The sequence below is a fragment of the Cibotium barometz genome, chromosome 13 (genome assembly GCF_041138505.1).
Source record: "Cibotium barometz isolate CiBa-2024 chromosome 13, ASM4113850v1, whole genome shotgun sequence".
Taxonomy (NCBI): Eukaryota; Viridiplantae; Streptophyta; class Polypodiopsida; order Cyatheales; family Cibotiaceae; genus Cibotium; species Cibotium barometz.
Window position 1 is genome coordinate 56,570,689 of NC_141058.1, and position 12,927 is coordinate 56,583,615.

Sequence of the window (12,927 nt, forward strand, 5' to 3'; positions counted from 1 at the left end):
TTACTTGCAAACGTACATCCTTTTTTTGTTAGCCCATCAAATCCAGACCAACATATAGGTGGACAAATTATTCTAGATTTTTGAGATAATCCGAGAAGTACCCTTCTCCCTCCTTGTTACGAGGATTCTCCATGGATTCCTCACTACTTGATGATTCCAAGATAATTCAGCCAGTGCAAAGAAAACACACTCCTTTGTGTGTGCTGGCTACGCATTGCTTCCTTTTTGGGAGGAGGATCCTGGTTGGCTAGATGCATTGTATCATCACAGGCAATGGTGTCACAAGCCTTCCAGACCTTACATGCATGAAATGGTTTTCATTGTCTAAAAATTTAGATTTACACAGATCCATCCAGAATCATGCTCGTGTGGTAAGAAATCGTGCGCATGATCATGAAAGGAGTTTCATCAAAATTATTGTTTATTCTCAGACCTCACAACTTTCCATAGTGCTAAGAAGTCCCTACGAAATGTTTGATCAACCACCACAGGAGCATTTAATATATGAGCAATGCATACGCACTGATCCATACATGAGCGTACCCCAAGTGTAAAGTGATGATCAGACAATCTCATTGCATCGTGGAAATCTTAAGAGACTCCTAGAGTACATGTCAAGAGCGGTATTCCAAAATGAAACATCCGCAGTAAAGAGCCCACGTTTGTGAATATCCTCATGAATTTTTTTACTATTGGCTGGAATCTTCTCACATCCAACCATCCTACACTTGAACATATTGACTCTAAAAGATAAGATTTTGTTGAAAATTATTGGGTAGATATGTATACTAAGTATGGCTTGCTTGATTTTTGAGTTAAGCCCAGGAGTTCCCTTCTCCCTCCTTGTTAAGAGGATTCTCCATGGACTCCTCACTACTTGATGATTGCGAGACAATTCAGCTAGTGCACAGAAAACACGCTCCTTTGTGTGTGCTGGCCGCTCGTTGCTTCTTCCTTGTTGGGAGGAGGATCCTGGTTGGCTAGATGCATTATATCATCAAAGGAAATGTTGTCACAAGCCTTCTGGACCTTACGTGCAAGAAATGGTTTTCATTGTCTAAAAAGTTAGATTTGCACAGATCCATCCAGAATCATGCTCGTGTGATAAGAAATCGTGGGCATGATCACGATAGGAATCACATCAAAAATACTAGTTATTCTCAGACCTCAAAACTTTACGTAGTGTTAAGAAGTCCCTACGTGCTTCTCTTCTGGATTCTGAAGATATTAGTGAGCTTGATTTTGCAAGGTTTAGAGTCACAGCCGTGATCCTCTTTAGAATCACAATGATGGTCTTCACCCAAAGCAGCCCAAATTGTTCAAATGGGTTTCGTGATACCCCTAGGAACTATTTCAGATGTCTATCTTATTAAACTATCAAGTTTATGCGGTGGTGTGCTTCCGCTTTCTTGTTGCTTGGGCCCATGTTTGGAGGGAAGAGTTTGGGTGTCATAGGTATGCATCTTGTCTCTTGGAATGCACTTATCGCATGATATTACCAACTATTTTTTTAAGAGGATTCTGTCCTCACCTCTATTGTGTCGAAGTGGGGTTGGTGGGAAATAGTGGTGTCACCGAAAACATATTGGGCTTGGTGGGAAATAGTGGGGTCACTTGACAACATATTGGTGGATTATGTGTATATTGAATGTAGTGCCCTTGTAGAGAAGCGTCTAGGAAGGATTATAAAATGTTTGATCAACCACCACACCAGTAAGCGTTTGGGCTACTCAACCAAGGATTCTCCCATAATGGAGGCCTTACAAACTAGAGCTAGCCGCCACGACCTACAAGAGAGGGAAGCATTGATTTGCAGCAACATTTCCACCCATAGATGGTGAGTCAATGAAAATGTTTTATAGCCTCTCTCTAAGAGTCTTTGTGAAGATATCCATTCACCCCCTCAATGTCCACCCATAGATGAGCGACCTCTTCGATCTCTAAGAGTCTTTGTGAAGATATCTATGCACCCCCTTAATCTCCACCCATAGATGAGCTACCTCTTCGGTCCAATGCCGATCAGCGAAGATGTTCTTTTAGAACATCTCTCTCAAGAGTCTTTGTCAAGATATGGGGCAATACTAGAATAAGATAAACTTCCTTGCAGAGAGACTCGCAGAGAGACTCAAACTGAGCAATGCATACACACTGATCCATACATGAGTATACCCCAAGTGTGAACTCATGATGAGACAATCTCATTGCATCGTGGAAATCTTAAGAGACTCCTAGAGTACATGTCAAGAGCGGTATTCCAAAATGAAACATCCTAAAAGGGCCCACGTTTGTGAATATCCTCTCATGAACTTTTCTACTATTAGCTAGAATCTTCTCACATCCAACCATCCTACACTTGCACATTTTGACTCTAAAAGATATCATTCCGTTGAAAATTACTAGGTAGATATGTATACTAAGTATGGATTGCTTGCAGAAGTACATACTTTTCTTGCTTAACGCCCATCAATTCCAAGCAAAGATATAGGCGGCCAAAGATATAGTGGTGTCACCTGTGACAACATATTGTGCTCGGTGAGAAATAGTGCGGTCATTTGACAACATATTTGTGGATTATATGTATATTAAATGCAATGCCCTTGCAAAGGAGCATCTGAGAAGGATTAAAAAGTATTTTATGAGCCACAACACAACATTTATTATATGATTAATGCATAGACTCCCTGATCCAAAATGAAACATCCTGAAAGAGCCCACGTTTGTGAATATCCTCATGAATTTTTCTACTATTATAGCTGGAATCTTCTCACATCCAACCATCCTACACTTGCACATTTTGACTCTAAAAGATATCATTTTGTTGAAAATTACTAGGTAGATACGTATACTAAGTATGGCTTACTTGCAAATGTACATACTTTTTTTGTTAGCCCATCAAATCCAGACCAAGATAAAGGTGGACAAAGCATTCTAGATTTTTGAGATAATCCCAGAAGCACCCTTCTCCCTCCTTGTTAACAGGATTCTCCATGGATTCCTCACACTTGATGATTCCAAGATAGTTCAACCAGTGCAAAGAAAACACACTCCTTTGTGTGTGCTGGCTATGCATTGCTTCCTTTTTGGGAGGAGGATCTTGGTTGGCTAGCTGCATTGTATCATCACAGGCAATGGTGTCACAAGCCTTCCAGACCTTACGTGCATCAAATGGTTTTCATTGTCTAAAAATTTAGATTTACACAGATCTATCCAGAACCATGCTCATGTGATAAGAAATCGTGCGCATGACCACGACAGGAATCACATCAAAATTACTATTTATTCTCAGACCTCACAACTTCCCATAGTGTTAAGAAGTCCCTACGTGCTTCTCTTCTTGATTCTGAAGATATTAGTCGACTTGATTTTGCAGGGTTTAGAGTCATAGCCATGATCATTTTTGGAATCACTGTGATGGTCTTTACCCTAATCAGCCCAACCAATTGTTCAAATGAGATTTATAATACCCCTAGGAACTATTTCAAATGTCTATCTTATTAAATTATAAAGTTTAGGCGGTGTGCTTCCGCTTTCTTGCTGCTTGTATGCATGTTTGGTGGGAAGAGTAGTTCCACGATGCAATGAGATTGTCTGATCATCACTTTACACTTGGGGTACGCTCATGTATGGATCAGTGTGTATGCATTGCTCATATATTAAATCCTCCTGTGGTGGTTGATCAAACATTTTTTTATCCTTCCTAGATGCTCCTTTGCAAGGGCACTGCATTTAATATACACATAGTCCACCAATATGTTGTCAAGTGACCCCACTATTTCCCACCAACCCCACTTTGACAAGATAGAGGTGAGGACATTGAATCCTCTTAAAGAAAATTGGTAATATCATGCGATAAGTGCATTCCAAGAGACAAGATGCATACCTATGGCACCCAAACTCTTCCCAGCAAACATGCATACAAGCAGCAAGAAAGCGGAAGTGCACCGTTCCTAGGGGTATTAGGAAACTCATTTGAACACTTGGTTGGGCTGATTAGGGTGAAGACCATCACAGTGATTCTAAAGATGATCACCGCTGTGACTCTAAACCCTGTAAAATCAAGTCGACTAATATCTTCAGAATCAAGAAGAGAAGCACGTAGGGACTTCTTAGCACTATGGAAAGTTGTGAGGTCTGAGAATAAACAATAATTTTGATGTGATTCCTTTCATGATCATGCGCACGATTTCTTATCACACGAGCATGATTCTAGATGGATCTGTGTAAATCTAAATTTTTAGACAATGAAAACCATTTCATGCATGTAAGGTCTGGAGGGCTTGTGACACCATTGCCTGTGATGATACAATGCATCTAGCCAACCAGGATCCTCCTCCCAAAAAGGAAGCAATGCACAGCCAGCACACACAAAGGAGTGTGTTTTCTTTGCACTGGCTGAATTATCTTGGAATCATCAAGTAGTGAGGAATCCATGGAGAATCCTTTTAACAAGGAGGGAGAAGGGTACTTCTGGGATTATCTCAAAAATCTAGAATGCTTTGTCCGCCTATATCTTGGTCTGGATTTGATGGGCTAACAAAAAAAGTATGTACGTTTGCAAGTAAGCCATACTTAGTATACGTATCTACCTATTAATTTTCAACAAAATGATATCTTTTAGAGTCAAAATGTACAAGTGTAGGATGGTTGGGATGTCAAAAGATTCCAGCTATAATAGTAGAAAAATTCATGAGGATATTCACAGATGTGGGCTCTTTCAGGATGTTTCATTTTGGATCACGGGGTCTGCATTAATCATATATTAAATGTTGTGTTGTGGCTCATAAAATGTAAGATTCCTCCCCAGCCTTCGAGGTATACAGGAGTAAGAATCTCCCTTTCTGATCTTATAATTATTCCCTCTCTAAAATAAAAGAAAGTTTCTGTCTAAAAAAAGGAAGACCCTTTCCCTAGAATACTCTCAGGAGTCCCACCTGTTTTAAGGATTTAGAACAATGAGTTTAGAAGTGAGAATCGGTGTTTTGGATACCAAGGTTTTGGTTTTCATTCGAGTACGGCCCAAAAGAAGTTCTTTATCTCTTGGGAGTATAAGAAGTTATCCCCCAGATATTGTGATCCTTATATCTGAATTCAATGAAAGTAGGTGACTTAGCCTACAAGTTTCTTTTATCTCCTCATCTCAAAATTCTTAATGCCTTCTATAGAAAAATGTGCCAAACCCAAATCATGGAAAGATGGTAAAACTTCAGTGGCAAGTTACCGTTGGCTTCTAGGTTACGCTAGCTCCTTCCTTTATATAAGTCGTAACTTTTACTTGTCGCTCACAGTAATCTTACTCCCATCAATCTCCTTTCTTTCTTAATCTCCTTCATGGCTTGGCAATAGGAATTAGTTTTATCCCTGATGATTTCTCACCTTCAAGACGCAAGAGAGTCTGTGAAGAAAGACTTTATAGAACAGTATGAGCGCTCACTTTTTCCTCACCTAGGAACTTCTGTAGCGCAGACCAAATGGCGGACCTATCAAAACATAACTAGGGTAACACCCTGGGGTCAGCAGCACTTTCGTAACAATGTCCGCTTGGCCATGGTTATTGAAGCTTTGGGTTTGGGTCCCCGATACTACTGTGTCATGAGATCAAGGCATCTTGGGTTTTCTGAGCGAGTCTTCTTACTGGCATGTTTTCTTCCTCATGAGAAGATATGCCTTTACCCCGTTTTTGGCTTGCCTCTCAGAGGTCCTTTTGTTAGATCACCTCATACCACTGAGATAGGTGCAGCAATAACCAGCAGAATCATTCCCATAGATGAGTTACCCTATACTTGTGCAGCTTGTGAGGACTGCTTTTGTGACCATATGATGGACGGGCTTATGGAAGTGTAAAGAGTTCTTCTATCTTTACTGTATAAGTTCCGTGAATGAATAAAGTTTAAATCTTGTTCTTATTTTAAATCTTGCTCTCTTTAAGACTTTTCTTGGTGGTTAATCTTGATTAAAATTTTTCTCTAAATCTCATATTCGTGCATCTTGTAAAATTATCCCAGTTTGCGAGATGAGGACATCTCGCATTTTTTAAGTGGGGTAGAATGTAAGATTCCTCCCCCAACCCCTTTTTGATGTCTAGTATCTTCCCCTGTAATCAATCCCTCTTCAGAAATATAAAGGCCTTGTTCTAACTGTTTTAGCCTAGAGAGAGAAAAATATGCTAGAGAGAGAATATTCAGATTATGAATATTTTTGGATAGAAAATTAACTCATCTTATTAAAATAAGTTCCCCTGAAATAGAAATTCAAAAAGAATTTCCCAATGTGCAATTGGAATTAATTGGAAATAGGTATAAAGAACCTTAGCCTAAGGGTCTAGATTTTCAGAAATCTTTAGACTATGGTCCAATTAAGGTTTCTATGGGCCAATAGCATTAATCCATGTGTAGGGAGGAGATAAATCCAAATTGTAAAAAGAAAATACCCAAAAATGAGTAAATGCTCACATGAGGTGAAGAGTTGAAAATGTACAAGGGTTATTAATAAAAAACTATGAGCAATATTAAAATGATTCCATTATGACACATATGTAAGGAAGGAGAGTTCTTTAAAGGAGGTGCATATTTCACATAAGATGAAGAGTTGAAAATGTACAAGGTTTATTAGTAAATAAACACATATGTAAGGAAGGGGAGTTCTTTAAAGGAGACGCATATTTCACATAAGATGAAGAGTTGAAAATGTACAAGGCTTATTAGTAAAAAAACTATGACACATATGTAAGGAAGAGGAGTTCTTTAAAGGAGGTGCATATTTCACATAAGATGAAGAGTTGAAAATGTACAAGGTTTATTAGTAAAAAACTATGAGCAATACAATTTTGACACATATGTAAGGAAGGGGAATTCTTTAAAGGAGGTGCATATTTCACATGCTTGAATGAGTTTTAAACTCATAAAAATTAAGATATTTCATCTCTCCTCTCTCCTCATTCAAGTCTAGTTCCAAAAAGTTAGCTTAATTGTTCTAAAAATGGTCAAAAAGTGACCAAACTGACTTGGAAAATTCTAGAATCGGTTTGTTTGGTTAGGAGCTCAAATTTTCCTATAAATAGAAGCCTCCCCTTGTTGAAAAAGACATAGAGTCTTATGCCTTGTTACTCTACTCCACCTAAGCCAAATTAGATAGAGTCTTATGCCTTGTTACTCTACTCCACCTAAGCCAAATTAGATAGAGTCTTATGCCTTGTTACTCTACTCCACCTAAGCCAAATTAGATAGTGTCTTATGCTTTGTTACTCTACTCCATCTAAGCCAAAATATATAGTGTCTTATGCTATGTTACTCCACCTAAGCCAAGAACTGTGAATTCTTTAATAATTCACTAGTTTTTGACACTTCTCTCTTTCTTCAATCCCCATTGGTGGCTCCATCAACATACTAAACCAATTGATTGGTTGGGGGCCTCTACCGTGAATAAAGAATCAAGCAAATTATAAGGTAAGTATATTGAATTTTGATCTTTTCTAGAATTTCTCAATGATTCTCTCTTCTCAACCCCTCTCAAGCTTGAGAAGTTTGATTGGTATGGTTTTTTTAAATGCTATTGAAGTTAATTGGTGAATAGTAGTGAAGAGTTACATAATTTAATAAATGCTATAGAAGTTAATTTCCATTTATGTTTAAATTCTAATGGTTTTTATGTAATTTCTCTCTCTCACTCAAGAAATGGTCATACTTATGACCCATTCTCAATCCAAATGAAGCTTTTCATAAAGCTTTTCCTTAATCCAAGATTAAGCTATGCTTGAGGCCAAATTAATGGCTTTTTGTTATGCTTTTAGTTTATGCATATTGATGATTCAATCCATTATGGATTGATGACCCAATTAGAGACCATTCTAATTATTTCCTTAATGATAAGCTTTATCCCTTAGAAAAAAAATTGAGATTTATCAGTCATAGTAGCGGAGCTATGGTAAAATTTTTATAGAAATCACGCATAAAATAAATTCATTCAAAGCATAAAAAGAGGACTTCCTACCATATCCTAGGAACTATCATCCTAGATTAATTAAAAGAATATTATTATGCATGGAGATATGGATGTTTTCATGTAGATGTAGAGGTATGGATGTGAGTGTGAATGTGGAGGTGGATGTATGCATGTAGATGTAGATGTATAGATGTAGATGTGGATGTGGAGGTGGGTGGATGCATGTAGATGTAGATGTATAGGTGTAGGTGAGAATGGAGATGTGGATGTATACATGTAGATGTAGATGTATAGATGTAGATGTGAATAGAGATGTGGATGTATACATGTAGATGTAGATGTATAGATGTAGATGTGGATGTGGAGGTGGGTGGATGCATGAAGATGTAGATGTATAGATGTAGATGAGAATGGAGATGTGGATGTATATATGTAGATGTAGATGTGAATAGAGATGTGGATGTATACATGTAGATGTAGATGTATAGATGTAGATGGGAATGGAGATGTGGATGTATACATGTAGATGTAGATGTATAGATGTAGATGTGAATGGAGATGTGGATGTATGCATGTAGATGTAGGTGTATAGACGTAGATGTGGATGTAGAGGTGGATGTATGCATGTAGATGTAGATGTATAGATGTGGATGTGAATGTGGAGTGGATGTATGCATGTAGATGTAGATGTATGGAGGTGAATGTGAATGTGGATGTGGATGTATGCATAGGGATGTAGATGTATGCATGTAGATGTGAATGTACGCATATAGTTGTGGATGTATGGATATGAATATACGATTGTGATGTGAGGGAATCTGAAGTGATGAGATGGAAATGATGTGATGGGATGAGTATACATATAAATGGAATATGGAATAAGTAATGTAGATTGAGGAGGGATAATGTGGAAAAATGAAAGTTACAATAGAAATTGTATTGTAAACTGTTTGTAAATGCTGTTTGTAAATGCTGTTTGTAAATGATTGTTTTATGTCAAGAATGCTGGGGGGAGCATTTTGACCGTCTTGTGATTAAGGTCGTGATGAGAAAGTTGCAACTGCTGACGGGGAGTCAATGAAGGACGTCTCGCGTAGCAAGGTCGGCCGAGGTCTTGACCAGCCTCGGTGCGATTAAAATGGTGAGCTTCCGGTACGGTGGATGAGGGGCCAAGGAAGCGGCCTATGCATGAAGCGCTAGGTTACCTCCGAAGGATCCTAGAGGGTGCTGACCATACGGTGCTCGGGCTCTGGGTCGCCTAGGATACCCACGCGTGCGTCGAGGAAGATATTGGAACAGAGTTGGAGTTGTTTTCTGAAATCGAGCATGGATCTGGTTGATTGACCTTGCTGGTCTTCAATGGATGAGTCCATGGCTCCTTATATGGATCTGTTGGTTGATCTTGCTGATCTTCAACGAGAGTCCATCTTGTTAAGTGATTATATTTGCCAAGTATTATGGGCTAGGAACTATCGAAACGGCTCCTGAGCGTTCTAGTTGCCAATGATGCCATAGATACTCTGATGAAGGAATGATGGGAAATTAAGAATCAATTGGATAAATTGGAAGATGGTGATCAATGATACTATGGTTTTATTAAAGGATTGTTTTAAACTGGTTGAATCTGGTTGAAAAAGGCAATTTCATATTGGGTGTGTGAGTGGTGTGACTAGTTTTATTTTGCATGAACATCCGGCTAGGGGGCCTTGGAACTCTTTTCCTTGGTACCCGGGACAAAACCTTACAGTTGGTATCAGAGCATTTGGTTAATAAAGATCAACTGAGAAGACAAATATGTCAAAAATTATCAAGAAACACCAAAAGGTTATAATTGTGTGATATAATTCATACAATTTGATATTCAAACTGAATTTCATAATTTGGTAATCGGTTCTTCAGATGGAAGTACCGCAATTATATAAAATCCCTGACTTGCTTGAGGCCTAGACATGATAGTATTTACCTTATAATTCCAAGGGCCGTGACTACACGTATATACCGAGAGTATACTGCAGCTCTTTACTGACAGTATATACGAGTAAATCTAAGACTTGAAATTATAAGCGTTAATGCTATCCAGATGATGATTTCGAATGTGATTGATATGATTTTTAATTCTGTTTGAGAATTGATGAATTGATTTGGATTCTGATTGAAAATGCTGATTGAAAAAAAAATGTTGATTTTTAAAAATTAGTTGAAATATAATGAAACCACAATGAGGGGGAATGGGACGAGTCCCTGTGATGATATTCATAACTAGAATGATGATAACGAATTCAGCAAATCACTATGAGATTAGTGGATTGTGCTGTCAGATTGCTACTGTTAATACTTGACCGGTAGATCAAGTTAAGGGATGTCAAATTGAGAACTTGCTTGACTGAAATTTCCGTGGGAAGGAATGTTCCGAAGGAAACTTTTCGGTCTAATGGACCTTTATCATGTTAAAGATATGAGTGATATGATCTGAATGAATTGTTATTTAATGATGAGTTCTATATAAGGGATATTTATCCTAGTGTTCTGTTGGGTTGACCAAAATATAAGGAATCCCAGAATAAAATTGGATCTTAAGAAAAAGAGTTGTCCTCTACCTTGCGAGATGAGAACTCTCGCACTTTTTAAGTGGGGTAGAATGTAAGATTCCTCCCCAGCCTTCGAGGTATACAGGAGTAAGAATCTCCCTTTCTGATCTTAGAATTATTCCCTCTCTAAAATAAAAGAAAGTTTCTGTTAAAAAAAAGGAAGATCCTTTTCCTAGAATACTTCTCAGGAGTCCCACCTGTTTTAAGGATTTAGAACAATGAGTTCAGAAGTGAGAATCGGTGTTTTGGATACCAAGGTTTTGGTTTTCATTCGAGTACGGCCCAAAAGAAGTTCTTTATCTCTTGGGTAGTATAAGAAGTTATCCCCCAGATATTGTGAGCCTTATATCTGAATTCAATGAAAGTAGGTGACTTAGCCTACAAGCTTCTTTTATCTCCTCATCTCAAAATTCTTAATGCCTTCTATAGAAAAATGTGTCAAACTCAAATCATGGAAAGACGGTAAAACTTCAGTGGCAAGTTACCGTTGGCTTCTAGGTTACGCTAGCTCCTTCCTTTATATAAGTCGTAACTTTTACTTGTCGCTCACAGTAATCTTACTCCCATCAATCTCCTTTCTTTCTTAATCTCCTTCATGGCTTGGCAATAGGAATTAGTTTTATCCCTGATGATTTCTCACCTTCAAGACGCAAGAGAGTCTGTGAAGAAAGACTTTATAGAACAGTATGAGCGTTCACTTTTTCCTCACCTAGGAACTTCTGTAGCTCAGACCAAATGGCGGACCTATCAAAACATAACTAGGGTAACACCCTGGGGTCAGCAGCACTTTCGTAACAATGTCCGCTTGGCCATGGTTATTGAAGCCTTGGGTTTGGGTCCCCGATACTACTGCGTCATGAGATCAAGGCATCTTGGGTTTTCTGAGCGGGTCTTCTTACTGGCGTGTTTTCTTCCTCATGAGAAGATATGCCTTTACCCCATTTTTGGCTTGCCTCTCAGAGGTCCTTTTGTTGGATCACCTCATACCACTGAGATAGGTGCGGCAATAACCAGCAGAATCATTCCCATAGATGAGTTACCCTATACTTGTGCAGCTTGTGAGGATTGCTTTTGTGACCATATGATGGACGGGCTTATGGAAGTGTAAAGAGTTCTTCTATCTTTACTGTATAAGTTCCGAGAATGAATAAAGTTTAAATCTTGTTCTTATCTTGCCCTCTTTAAGACTTTTCTTGGTGGTTAATCTTGATTAAAATTTTCCTCTAAGTCTCATATTCGTGCATCTTGTGAAATTATCCCAAGTTGCGAGATGAGGACATCTCGCGTTTTTTAAGTGGGGTAGAATGTAAGATTCCTTCCCCAACCCCCTTTTGATGTCTAGTAATCTCCCCTGTAATCAATCCCTCTTCAGAAATATAAAGGCCTTGTTCTAACTGTTTTAGCCTAGAGAGAGAAAAATATGCTAGAGAGAGAATATTCAGATTATGAATATTTTTGAATAGAAAATTAACTCATCTTATTAAAATAAGTTCCCCTGAAATAGAAATTCAAAAAGAATTTTTCAATGTGCAATTGGAATTAATTGGAAATAAGTATAAAGAACCTTAGTCTAAGGGTCTAGATTTTCAGAAATTTTTAGATTATGGTCCAATTAAGGTTCCTATGGGCCAATAGCATCAATCCATGTGTAGGGAGGAGATAAATCCAATTTGTAAAAGAAGATACCCAAAAATGAGTAAATACTCACATAAGATGAAGAGTTGAAAATGTACAAGATTTATTAGTAAAAAAACTATGAGCAATATTAAAAATATGAGATATTTTGGGTATCCAAAAATGAGTAAATGCTCACATAAGATGAAGAGTTGAAAATGTACAAGGTTTATTAGTAAATAAACACATATGTAAGGAAGGGGAGTTCTTTAAAGGAGGTGCATATTTCACATAAGATGAAGAGTTGAAAATGTACAAGGTTTATTAGTAAATAAACACATATGTAAGGAAGGGGAGTTCTTTAAAGGAGGTGCATATTTCACATAAGATGAAGAGTTGAAAATGTACAAGGTTTATTAGTAAAAAAACTATGACACATATGTAAGGAAGAGGAGTTCTTTAAAGGAGGTGCATATTTTACATAAGATGAAGAGTTGAAAATGTACAAGGTTTATTAGTAAAAAACTATGAGCAATAAAATTTTGACACATATGTAAGGAAGGGGAATTCTTTAAAGGAGGTGCATATTTCACATGCTTGAATGAGTTTTAAACTCAAAAATAATGTGATATTTTTATCTCTCATCTCTCTTGAACCAAACCAAATCAAAATGGAACCAAACCGAATCAAAAAGTAACCAAACTAGGTCCAAATCTAGTCCAAATTCAACCAAACTGACTTGGAAAATTCTGGAATCAGTTTGTTTGGTTAGGAGCTCAAATTTTCC